The sequence below is a fragment of the Amia ocellicauda genome, chromosome 1 (genome assembly GCF_036373705.1).
Source record: "Amia ocellicauda isolate fAmiCal2 chromosome 1, fAmiCal2.hap1, whole genome shotgun sequence".
Taxonomy (NCBI): domain Eukaryota; kingdom Metazoa; phylum Chordata; class Actinopteri; order Amiiformes; family Amiidae; genus Amia; species Amia ocellicauda.
In genome coordinates this window covers 4,481,668-4,494,867 of record NC_089850.1, presented here as the reverse complement: position 1 = coordinate 4,494,867, position 13,200 = coordinate 4,481,668, and the positions used below count along the sequence as shown (strand labels likewise).

At 39.5% G+C, this 13,200-nt stretch overlaps 1 non-coding gene across 1 annotated transcript; it reads left to right on the top strand.

Annotated features, from left to right (window-relative positions):
• Positions 1-3,427: 3,427 nt before the first annotated feature.
• Positions 3,428-3,549, top strand: LOC136760114 (U5 spliceosomal RNA). Its single transcript, XR_010820153.1, has one exon. It is a non-coding gene; the product is annotated as a U5 spliceosomal RNA (small nuclear RNA).
• The last annotated feature ends 9,651 nt before the right edge of the window (positions 3,550-13,200 follow it).

The following is a 13,200-nucleotide window of genomic DNA, read 5'->3' as shown; positions in this document are numbered from 1 at the left end:
CTGACTCTACCATCTGAATGTCTCAACAGAAATTGAGACTCATCAGACCAGGCAACATTTTTCCAGTCTTCAACTGTCCAATTTTGGTGAGCTTGTGCAAATTGTAGCCTCTTTTTCCTATTTGTAGTGGAGATGAGTGGTACCCGGTGGGGTCTTCTGTTGTTGTAGCCCATACGCCTCAAGGTTGTACGTGTTGTGGCTTCACAAATGCTTTGCTGCATACCTCGGTTGTAACGAGTGGTTATTTCAGTCAAAGTTGCTCTTCTATCAGCTTGAATCAGTCGGCCCATTCTCCTCTGACCTCTAGCATCAACAAGGCATTTTTGCCCACAGGACTGCCGCATACTGGATGTTTTTCCCTTTTCACACCATTCTTTGTAAACCCTAGAAATGGTTGTGCGTGAAAATCCCAGTAACTGAGCAGATTGTGAAATACTCAGACCGGCCCGTCTGGCACCAACAACCATGCCACGCTCAAAATTGCTTAAATCACCTTTCTTTCCCATTCAGACATTCAGTTTGGAGTTCAGGAGATTGTCTTGACCAGGACCACACCCCTAAATGCATTGAAGCAACTGCCATGTGATTGGTTGGTTAGATAATTGCATTAATGAGAAATTGAACAGGTGTTCCTAATAATCCTTTAGGTGAGTGTATATCGGTTTGTATAAGTTTAAAGGTTTGACATGTGAGGATCCCCTGAATGCACTCTCTGTTAAAGAGCACGGCATGGCACTGCACTGTTTAGGACGAATTTCTTCCGTTTATGTGATGTATTTTGTTTTAGATTATTAACACGTTGTATGTTGTTATTTTGGTATTATAAGTATTTTATTGTTAAGATCACAGAACCAGCTAGGATGCACAGGAACTATTTGTAATGTACGATTTATCGTGGATTTATCTTAAATTTGGATAGAATAAGGTATTACTGCAAATGCAAACTATTGATAATGCTTTTGGTTATACTATGGCTGTGTTGCCGTTTTGCTTATTATGATTTCATAAAAGTATATAATTATTAAATCATATTTATTATCATTTTTATTAAAATATGTATTTTCTACTCGCATGTCAAGTATAATTCTATTAAGGCTGCACAAATAAAAAAATAAAATCTTATGTCCAGATGTTTGTTTTTTTTAGATTTGAAGTTGAGTGCTTTATAGAGATTGTACATCGTCCCGTGGTGGACACATTTTGCACTTTGTTCCAATTTCTTTCTTTGAAAGTGAACAATTGCCTGTACTTCAACGAGATAAATCCCTGTTAACACACAATGTTGCCACAACGTTGTAGAAATCTAATTTATGTTGGCACAACGTGGTAGAACTGTGTGTTACTTCCATTCTGCTGCCTGTTGTACAAACAGCTGCTCTTTGGTTAGAGACACGAAAGTAAATACTACCCGTGGGTCCCTTCGGATTCGCGCAATTTCCTTACACTTTTACACTTTCATGTAAATGATCTTGAAGTAATCAGTAATCTCTTACTCTTTTTAAAAAGTATCGGTAATCAGAATACTCGTCTGACAGGAGTAACTGTAACAGGAATACAAGTATCAAAATTCTGTAATCTGATTACGTAACGCCGCTACTTGTATTCCGTTACTCCCCAACCCTGTTTGTAATGACATTTTAATGGTTCAGACTAGAATTTTCTCCAGGTCAGAACACCTGTAGTAAACCACCACAAAGAAAAACACAGCCCAGCCTCTCCTCTCCCCTTCCCTCTGCTCCCTGCTTGCTCTCATGGCATGTCTGTTCCTGCTGCCATGACACACACTAGGGCTGTTACTGTTCCACTGACTGACGTGGAGCCTCCGGGCTGATTGTAGGAGAATTTCTAACTGGCTGCAAAATGTTCTGATAAGGATACCTAAGCAGAGCTTCTGACCATGATCACAATTAGTATAGTATGATTAGTATGCTCTCACCTGGTTCTCCTCCTACCTCAGTGACCGGTCCTACCAAGTGACATGGCGAGGCTCCTCATCCACCCCCCAACCTCTCCTCACAGGCGTTCCCCAAGGCTCCGTCCTGGGCCCGCTCCTGTTCTCTCTCTACACTCGCTCCCTGGGCCACCTCATTGCTTCCCATGGTTTCTCCTACCACTTCTACGCTGATGATGCCCAGATCTTCCTGTCTTTTCCCTCTTCTGACCCTCTCATCCCCTCACGCATCTCTTCCTGCTTGTCTGCCATTTCCGCCTGGATGCACTCGCATCACCTCAAGCTCAACCTCTCCAAATCAGATCTCCTTTTTTCCCCCCACTCTTACTCACCTTCTGCTGACCTCCCCATCTCGATCCCCTTGGTATCCACCACACTCTCTCCTTCTTCTTCCGCTAAAAATCTAGGAGTCACCCTTGATCCTGCACTCTCCTATTCCCAGCACATCACCACGCTGACTGATTCTTCCTGAGCAACATACGCCAGACCCGTCCCTTAGAAAGTACTTCAGCTTATTATGCTCCTCGCGTTCTTGATTGTTTTCCTCCTTGCTCCATTTCCCGTAGCCCTCGTCTGTAACCGTACATCTTGACAGCACTTAGCTTTCACCGTCCAGGATGTAGGAAGTCTCTTACTGTACTTGTGTAAATTGTAAATTGGAATTTGTAAAATGTATTATTTTGAATTGCTATGTTTTAGCTAAGTTGAATTTGTAATGATTGATGCCTTGTACTTCTCTGTATTTTTGCACTTTGTTTGCACTTATGTTGTAATGCGTTTTTCTGGATTTTTTTGTTGTTATTCTGTCTCTCACTGTTAAAATACACCTACCATTAAAATTATAGACTGATCATTTCTTTGTCAGTGGGCAAATGTACAAAATCAGCAGGGGATCAAATACTTTTATCCCTCACTGTACATACATACATACATACATATATAGAAAATAAATAATATAATTATAAATCACAATTAGATGTATTAAAGTACAGAAGAACAAAATGTAATAAAATATAAATGATCTTTAATACATAGAAATAAAGAAAATTGGTTTACTATTTACAGATTTTTTGAAATACAATGACATGCATTACAATGAGTATTTCCATTTTATTTACAGCCGGTGCTCGTGTGTCACTGTGCTCCTCAGGCTGTGGCAGGTGGCGACATAGGGGGCAGCCAGGAGGGCTGTGTGTCCCTCCCCCAGGAGGATTGACCGTTTTTCCTTATTTCTCAGTTTTGTCAAAGGTTGGGTGGGCATTCATTATTTTGTTAAGGAATGTGTCCCTTAGTTTGGGCATATTTATTGCATTGCAGGAGGGAGTGCATCTCTCTCTCTCTCTCTCTCTGTGTGCGTCCGTCTGTCATTTGAGGTGTTTGTCGTCCCCGTCCAGTGACCCCCACCTTCACTCCCCCACCCCCCTGGAGTGTGGCCTGCGGCCGGAGGGAGCACCCAGGGGCTGGTTGGAAGCATCTTGGACTCGGGTTCCTCTTCATTACGTATAACGCTTTTGCCTTTTACTAAACCTTTCCCCCTGCTGGAGCCCGAGTCCAAGATCTTTTAATTATTTTATGGATGATTGTTTTTAAAACGATTTTAAAATGAATCTTAATTGTTTTTAAAGATTTAGTTGTTTTTAAATCACTAATTGTTTAGGGGTTTTTTGGTTTAGTTTTGTTATATTCTTTTGTCAAATACATTGTACGTCTTGGATTTAATTTTAAATGCATTGGACCTTTTTTGTTTGTTTTTTATTTTTACCTTTTTACTTGTTTCTTTATTTTGTCCAATGCATTTTCAGTTATTTCCAATGTATTTGACTTTTATGTTGGTGAGCAGTTTTGCTTTAATCACATTTGTTTTGTTTTGTGCACGTTTATTTGAAGTTAATTGTTTTGTTTTTCGTTAAAATCACAAAGATTTTAAAAAATTTTAAGTGATTTTAAGTATATAAAAATAATATAAGTATTAAAAAATTGAATTGTTTTTATGTAAATGTAAAATACTATATACAATAAAACAGTTTTACTAAACCTTTTAAGAATTGATTTAAAAATGTTTTAATCATGAGTATTAAAATCAGTTTGAATGTTCTTTATTGTAATGTAAAATACTTTTACCAATAAAATAGTATTTTACTAAACCTTTCCATGGAGGGGAACGTGGATGACTTTGTACCATTTTTGGGAGGCTCTGCCCTGTTGGGATCCAGCTGAACAGGAGATCAGGCATAGGGGGGCATACGGGCAGAGGAGGAGGAGGAGGGGCGGTGAAGCAAATAAGCTTGCTAAGGTATGCAGCAGCAGCAGCAAGCAGCCCCCCCATCCAGATCCAGCCAGCCAGCCAGCCTGACTGACAAGACAGTGAGTGATTGACAGACAGGAAGCAACGGAATGTACGTGCTCTGTCATAGCAGTCAGCTGAGAGAGAGTTTTGTGATGTCATTGCTGAGCTGGCAGTGTGTGTGTTGTGTGTGTGTGTGTGTGTGTGTGTTTGTGTCTGTGGCTGTCTGTGTGTGTGTGTGTGTGTGTGTGTGTGCGTGCGTGTGTGTGTGTGTGTGTGTGGCTGTGTTTGTGTGTGTGTGTGTGTGTATGTGTGAGTGTGTTGTGACAGGTTGTGGTATGTGTGAGTGTCTGTGTGTGCTGTGACAGTCAGTGTGTGGGGTGTGTCTATGATGTGACAGTCAGTGTGTGTTTCTGCTGTTGTGCTGTGAAAGTCAGTGTGTGGTGTATGTGCTGTGACAGTCAGGGTGCGTGTGAGCTGTGACAGTCTGTGTGTGTTTGTGTGCAGGGGCAGTTCTAGACATTTGGAGACCTTAGGCAAAATGTATGTTGGAAGCCCCCCACACCCCTCCTCCCCTTCACCTTTCAGAATAAATAAAAAGCATTTGAAACAAATATGATTCCTAACCTTTTTATTTATAGAACATCTGTTATTAATATTTGTATATTTTTACTTATATGTCCATATTAATTAAACTTTAACTAACGTAAACACATAAAAAAAGATTTAAAGAGTGAAAGGTCATCTAGACCATCTCTTATTCCTTTGTTAAGGATGGTATTGTGGCCATGGCCACCTACAGGCACTTTTCTGCTTTTTTTTTAAGCAAAGTTGTCAATAACTGCTTCATAAGAAATCTGCTGGGCGAGTTCTCTGTTAATGCTGTAGCGTAAGGTACACTTATACATTTCAGTTAAAGAAGTGAATTTAAGTATCACCTTATCAAGAATCCTAGAATCTTGTAGAACTCAATTTCTGCAATAATTGGACGCAGACACCAATTCCAAAGATATACATTCTCAAATTTATTAAAAACAAAGATAAAATGTAGCACCACACTAGTTATACAAAAAGGGAAAAACTAATTAAAATTCACTCAAGATAAACAAATCAAACACAAATCACTTCCGTGACCAAATCAAAGACCATGGAATCGCATATGATAACACACAAAACATTACACAAAATTACAAACACATTGACTACAATACCGGTTTGTAAGACGAAGGCGAGTCTATCATTAGTATTGTTAGTCGGACATTAAATATCTAATGCAGGTTAGTATTTAAGTCAAATAACTTCTCGTTATATATATCAGTCTCATTTACGTTTGGGTGCCGAGAAAGATGATATAATTTCTTGTTACAACAATTCTCCCTAATTGATTACTGTTCAATGATTAAGGATAGGCTGGGCCACCTATAATCTAGTGTCTATTAACGTGTGTCAATTTCAGACTAAACAGTTAAACAGGAATGAGAAGATATTTCTCGGCGTTGACAGATTTTATTTCTAAAATTGTCAAACAAAACAGTTTAATGCAGCACTCATTTATATTTAAGAAAATACTAAATGATATTACACATTCTAAAGTTTATGACTCACAGAATAACATTTCTAATTGATTTCTCAAATGTCATGAATGATAAACTCCAAACTGTTGAACTTATCTGAACTTCATCAAAGAGAGGCCCCTCTGTCTTCGGGATCAGATAAAAACACATGGCACGAGGTCCGTGTGGTTTGGAACAAAGGCAGTCCAGTTCGGCTTTGTCCAATAACTTCCACTTCAGTCGATGCACCTGGAAGTTGGGGTTTCGCAAAAGTAGAGTCTTTTCCAAACAGATTTTCCACTGGTTTGAAGGCTCCAAGGTTGTGCACAGGATGTTTTCTTTGTAAGCAGGGTTTTCCACCGCAGTTACTTGAAGACAAAGTCTTTGAGGAAAGCAGGGACCTGTTCGTTTCCAAGGGTCAAGTTTCTTAAGACTCAATAGCTATTTAAATCACTGAACACTTCTGTATTACAGTCGAATTTTGAAGTAAAATTGTGTCATGCCACAAGGCTGGATCAATAGCGTGAGCTTCAGGTACTGTGCTTCCTATTTCACTTTTTGTTGATGTTCCAGGTGTGGCATTGTTTCCTCCAGACTCAATGACTTCCAGTCTCTCACTACTGTTGCCTTCGACCTCATGGCTACTCACTGACCCTTCACTCTCTTTGCCCTGTAGTTGCTCTTCCTCACAATCACTCTCTGGGTCTTCACTCTCTTTGCCCTGCAGTTCTACTCACCACTGGTCTTTAAAAACCTCATAATTGATCCTACAACAGGTAGTGTTTAAAAAAAGTAATGTCATTAGATAGGCTACATTGTTTATTCTACTGTATTTATTTACAGTAACACACCCACCCACTATTTGGGATAACAAACAGTTTTGCCTACTCTATACAGTAAAATTTTAAAAAATATGTATGACAACATAACATTGTCAAAAAATAATTACAGATGAATACTTCCTGGACACCACTTCAGTAAATGACCATCAGTGCTTTTATCGTTTTTTCCTAGCTGGGATTTCCCCTTCTATTGAACCAATATAGACTATAGATATAGTCATATTATGTATTGCAGTGCAATACCTTAAATATGCACTATATACACAAATCAACTGCTAGTGGAAGTGAAAGAGACAAACTACTAAGCATAAAGAATAGTTAATTTCTTCATCAAATTGTATGCTTATTCTTCAATAAATATAACAACAGTATTTGTAATTTGAAAACTAAATTGAAGTATTATGTTAGAGTAGTAATGTCAACATCAGCGGAATTTAGAAGATATACAGAAAGTTGAGGTACTTTTTTGAAACATTAAAACATGCTCTATTGTGTTTGCTCTTTGACTTTGAATACAAACTTCTTTACTTTTACTTTAGTATTTTGCTAGTCAGCTTCCGACGCAATGTCATTGTACACTCAAATTCAAAGTGTCTCGACGCGTCAACGGTGCTTGCGCTCTTTTGAACTCAGAATAAACCAGCAAATTATCTATCCCGAAATGATGCTGATTGACAGAACAAGGCCCAGTTTATTTTTAGAATACATTAATTAATATTGTAGCGATCCTGGCGGGTGTCTGTGTGTATGTGCCAGTAGGGCAGCCCAAAGGTGGGGGGAGGATATAAAAGTGTGGGTGGGTCAGTTCGGGGACCCTGTCTGTCTGTGTGTATGCATGAGTGTGAATGTGTGTTACATGTGGGGTGTTGTTGTGTTGGGTTAGGGAGGGTTGTTTGTGGGTGTTTGTGTCTGTGTGGCTTCCCCCGTCTCCGGGTGGTACAGCAGGAGAGCAGTTATTGGGCAGAAGGGAGTCACCAGATAGGGGGATATATAAGGGCGTGGTGACGAGTTGGAGTTAATGGGAAAGATAGATCTGTGTGGAGTTTATGTGAATCTTAGAGTGAAAGGGGGAAAGTGGATGTAAGTCTTTGAAAAGATCAATAAAATCCAGTTTTGTTTTGGAAGACCTGTGCTTCTTTTGCTTTTCTTTCAACAGCATTAAAAGGTTTCCATTAATAGGTTAGGTCGCTACAATATTAACTGAAATGATTTGTCTTAACATATTAATGGTCAAGCAAACGAATGCTAGCAAGGCTGTTTTTACAAGTGCTGATCCTGCAGAAGTTCATCTCAGCATTCAGATCTGGACTTCCTGCTCAAGACTAGAGATATCACATTGTATTGATTGATGATTCAATTAATGTGAGACATTGCAAGTCTGATGCAATCATCATTAAAGCCGATCAAAGTCAATATGTTGTTTTTTTGGCACGGAACCTCCACACACATCACTGAAATCATAAAAACAACAGCAACATTGAAATGTATTAATTTACATATTGATTTTTAAATAACTATTTTAATCTAAAAAGTGTATTTCAAAGGTGTGCCCATAGTTGGAGCCAGGGATATTGAACAGCTTGAGGCCTGTCACAGAAAATATGAGAGAATTTCCAGTGCACAAATCAATGGGGGATAGGAAGGGTTGTACTACTTCAAGCCTGCCAGCAGGTCTACAGTGGGATGGGGGTGTTTCCAGTGCCTGGGAGTCTATTTGGGTGATGAGGTCATGTCTCAAAATAATTGGGGAGGGAAGCAATGAAGGCGGCTGATTCCTGCATTGGATCAGACAAAGTGTGCTGTATCTGCCTTTGTCAGACTGCAGCATTTTGTCAATGGCACCACAGGTGCTGCTGTACTCCTCCTGAGTGCCTGTCCTGGGTACAGCTTGCTCTGGTGTTCCTAGAAGAGGTGGTGGAGCTGGGATGGGCAAAATTATTTTTCTGATAGATTGGATGTGACGCAGATGCCTGGAGCCTATTCAGGATTGATTGCAGACTTTGAGGTTTTCAGTTTATATGGTTACTAGAAGAACCCCTGGTTCTGAATGCTTTTTTCAAAATGCAGCTAATGAAGCAGTTACATTTCACTAGTGTGTTAGTAAGGGCAGGAATGGTTAAACTGAGATATTTGTTAGATTTTAATTGTTATAGATGGAACAAGACCAATATTTGGCAGAGGTTACAGTGACAGCTAGGCAGTACATTCCTTACTTAATACACACACACACTGTATTCTATTATGTATTCATTTTGCTACTTAACTTCTGTAATTATTTAGTTGTGTTTAATAAAGTGCTTTATACAACAGAGTAGGCTGCATTTATGTTAACAAGATGTACAGAACCACAGTTGAAACTGCAAAATAATGGTTAAAAGGCACCTATAGTCAAAGTAACCAAAGAGCTAAATCTGCAATATATACCCGGCCAGTGACCAGTCTAGTACAATATTGATGTTTTTGTAATCACCCTGTGCTCTTATGCCTCTCAAATGCTATTAAGCTTCGACAGGCTATGCTATGCAGTCAGTGCTGCAGATTCAGGGGGCGGGGGAGTGTGACATCCCCTGCCTGGCTGTGCTGCGATGTAGGGGAATCCCATGTCAAAAACTATTTTTCTGTAGTCATGGGTGGGATATATTTTCTCATTTTAGACCTTGGTTCCATAAAAGGAATCCATAAAAATAAACAAAAGCAAAAAGTGTTTAATTTCTCAGAATTTATTTTGATATAAGTTTGCAGTTCAGCTGATTGATAGCAACACATTTTATTAATGCAAAAAATTAAATATATATTTGTATAATATATATTATGTCCATGGAACGCATACTTTTACAAGAATTAGTTAATGCCAATCGGTTTTGTAAATGCAAAGAAATGGTTAAAACAAGCTCATACTATGTTAAGATTAATTCAAAGCCCATTTACCATTACTAATAACACACAATGCAAGTGCAAGGTTATTATAAAAGACGTATACAATTTCCAAAAAATATTGCGATCAAACTACATTTTTGTGATACACAAGAACTGAGGTCAATGGACAGAGTAGCTCATGGTGTTTTTTCAGTCTCTAGATATACAATATGAGTTCACCCCTCATCTCATTTATGAGGAGCAAGGCTACAAATATATTACTTCTTTGATTATTGCCCTGTAGCTAATGTTTTGATGATATATACCCTCATTGTATAGGGGCTTAGGAGCTAATGCAGCATTTGCCATGTTTTTCATCACAGTTGAGAAAAAAAGTGAATCATTAATTATTATAATAATATATTGTATAAGCCATAAAGGGACTAGATGACTATGTGCTTAAATACTTTAGAGCTGGGTGACCTGCAATATTTTAAGTGAGGATGGTTTAATTTATCCTGTATTTGTTCTGGTGGTCTGCATACATTCTACATGTTTTTTTTTTTTAGGAACTTGTGTGTAAGAAATGGGGGAAATTATTTTTAGGGTGCTAACTCAAATATTCCAAATGACACTTGGAACAGGGGATGTGCCAACTGACTGGAAGACAATAAATGTCATACCAATCCACAAGAAAGGGGACAAAACTGAGCCAGGAAATTATAGACCAATCAGTCTCACCTGCATTACTTGTAAAATGTTGGAAAAAATGATTAGACAGAAAATAGAGGAGCACCTTAATGAAAACCATATTCTTGGAGATAGTCAACATGGGTTTAGACGAGGCAGATCATGTCTTACTAATTTATTAACTGCAACTGCAACTGCAGCTGTAGATCATGTGAAAGCATATGATATGATATACTTAAATTTTCAGAAAGCTTTTGATAAGGTTCCACACCAAAACTGATCCTCAAATTGGAAGCTGTACAGTGGGGGAAAAAAGTATTTGATCCCCTGCTGATTTTGTATGTTTGCCCACTGACAAAGAAATGATCAGTCTATAATTTTAATGGTAGGTGTATTTTAACAGTGAGAGACAGAATAACAACAAAAAAATCCAGAAAAATGCATTTCAAAAAAGTTATAAATTGATTTGCATGTTAATGAGGGAAATAAGTATTTGACCCCTTCGACTTAGTACTTGGTGGCAAAACCCTTGTTGGCAATCACGGAGGTCAGATGTTTCTTGTAGTTGGCCACCAGGTTTGCACACATCTCAGGAGGGATTTTGTCCCACTCCTCTTTGCAGATCCTCTCCAAGTCATTAAGGTTTCGAGGTTGACGTTTGGCAACTCGAACCTTCAGCTCCCTCCACAGATTTTCTATGGGATTAAGGTCTGGAGGCTGGCTAGGCCACTCCAGGACCTTAATGTGCTTCTTCTTGAGCCACTCCTTTGTTGCCTTGGCTGTGTGTTTTGGGTCATTGTCATGCTGGAATACCCATCCACGACCCATTTTCAATGCCCTGGCTGAGGGAAGAAGGTTCTCGCCCAAGATTTGACGGTACATGGACGGGGCCATCGTCCCTTTGATGCGGTGCAGTTGTCCTGTCCCCTTAGCAGAAAAACACCTCCAAAGCATAATGTTTCCACCTCCATGTTTGACGGTGGGGATGGTGTTCTTGGGGTCATTCCTCCTCCTCCAAACACGGCGAGTTGAGTTGATGCCAAAGAGCTCGATTTTGGTCTCATCTGACCACAACACTTTCACCCAGTTCTCTGAATCATTCAGACAGGCCTGTTCATGTGCTTTCTTGAGCAGGGGGACCTTGCAGGCGCTGCAGGATTTCAGTCCTTCACGGCATAGTGTGTTACCAATTGTTTTCTTGGTGACTATGCTCCCAGCTGAGATCATTAACAAGATCCTCCCGTGTAGTTCTGGGCTGATTCCTCACCGTTCTCATGATCATTGAAAGTCCATGAGGTGAGATATTGCATGGAGCCCCAGACCGAGGGAGACTGACAGTTATTTTGTGTTTCTTCCATTTGCGAATAATCGCACCAACTGTTGTCACCTTCTCACCAAGCTGCTTGGCGATGGACTTGTAGCCCATTCCAGCCTTGTGTAGGTCTACAATCTTGCCCCTGACATCCTTGGACAGCTCTTTGGTCTTGGCCATGGTGGAGAGTTTGGAATCTGATTGATTGATTGCTTCTGTGGACAGGTGTTTTTTATACAGGTAACGAGCTGAGATTAGGAGCACTCACTTTAAGAGAGTACTCCTAATCTCAGCTCGTTACCTGTATAAAAGACACCTGGGAGCCAGAAATCTTGCTGATTGATAGGGGATCAAATACTTATTTCCCTCAATAACATGCAAATCAATTGATAACTTTTTTGAAATGAGTTTTTCTGGATTTTTTTGCTGTTATTCTGTCTCTCACTGTTAAAATACATCTACCATTAAAATTATAGACTGATCATTTCTTTGTCAGTGGGCAAACGTACAAAATCAGCAGGGGATCAAATACTTTTTTTCCCTCACTGTAGGCATTCAGGGTAATGTAAGTAGATGGATTATGAACTGGTTGATGTATAGGAAACAGAGGGTGTTGATTAGAGGCGTTGTTTCTCACTGGAGTGAGGTTGTTAGTGGAGTTCCACAGGGATCAGTACTAGGGCCTTTGCTTTTTCTAATCTATATTAATGATCTGGACTCTGGCATAGTTAGCAAACTTGTCAAATTTGCAGATGATACTAAAATAGGTGGCTCAGCAGATATAATCTTGGCAGCACAGGCTATAAAAAGGGACTTAGATAATATTCAGTTGTGGGTCGACACCTAGTAGATGAAATTCAATGTGGACAAGTGCAAGGTATTACATGCAGGTAACAAAAATGTCCACCATAACTACACTATGGGAGGAATAGAACTAGATGAAGTAACGCAGGTGAAAGAGCTAGGAGTCTACGTGGACTCCTCACTTTCTCCATCCAAACAATGTGGGGAAGCAATAAAAAGGCAAACAGAATGTTAGGGTATATTGTCAAAAGTGTAGAATTTAAAACAAGGGAAGTAATGTTAAGACTGTACAATGCACTAGTTAGAGCTCATCTGGATACTGTGGACAGTTCTGGGCTCCACACTTCAAGAAGGATATCGCTGCTCTAGAGGCAGTTCAGAGGAGAGCAACCAGACTTATTCCAGGTCTGAAGGGAATGTCCTACTTGGAGAGACTCAGGGAACTAAACATTTTCACCCTGGAACAGAGGAGACTACGTGGGGACTTGATTCAACTCTTCAAAATCATGAAAGGCATCGACCACATCAGACCAGAGGAGCTTTTCCAGATCTCCAGGGACACACGCACCCGGGGACACAAATGGAAATTGGGCTTCAAGGCATTCAAGACAGAAAACAGGAGACACTTCTTCACACAGAGAGTTGTTACAATCTGGAACAAACTCCACAGCGATGTGGTTGAAGCTGAAAACTTGGGAACATTCAAAATTAGACTAGATAGGATCCTTGGATCACTTAGTTATTAATGGACACCAAACCAACAATCAATTTTTATTTGTATAGTGCCCTTCGCAGGGTAGCCACAGAGCACTTTACAGACTGGTAAACATACAACAAACGTACAACAAAATAAAATACATAAATACAATAAAATAAAATATAGACCTGTAAACATTTTACATGATCTA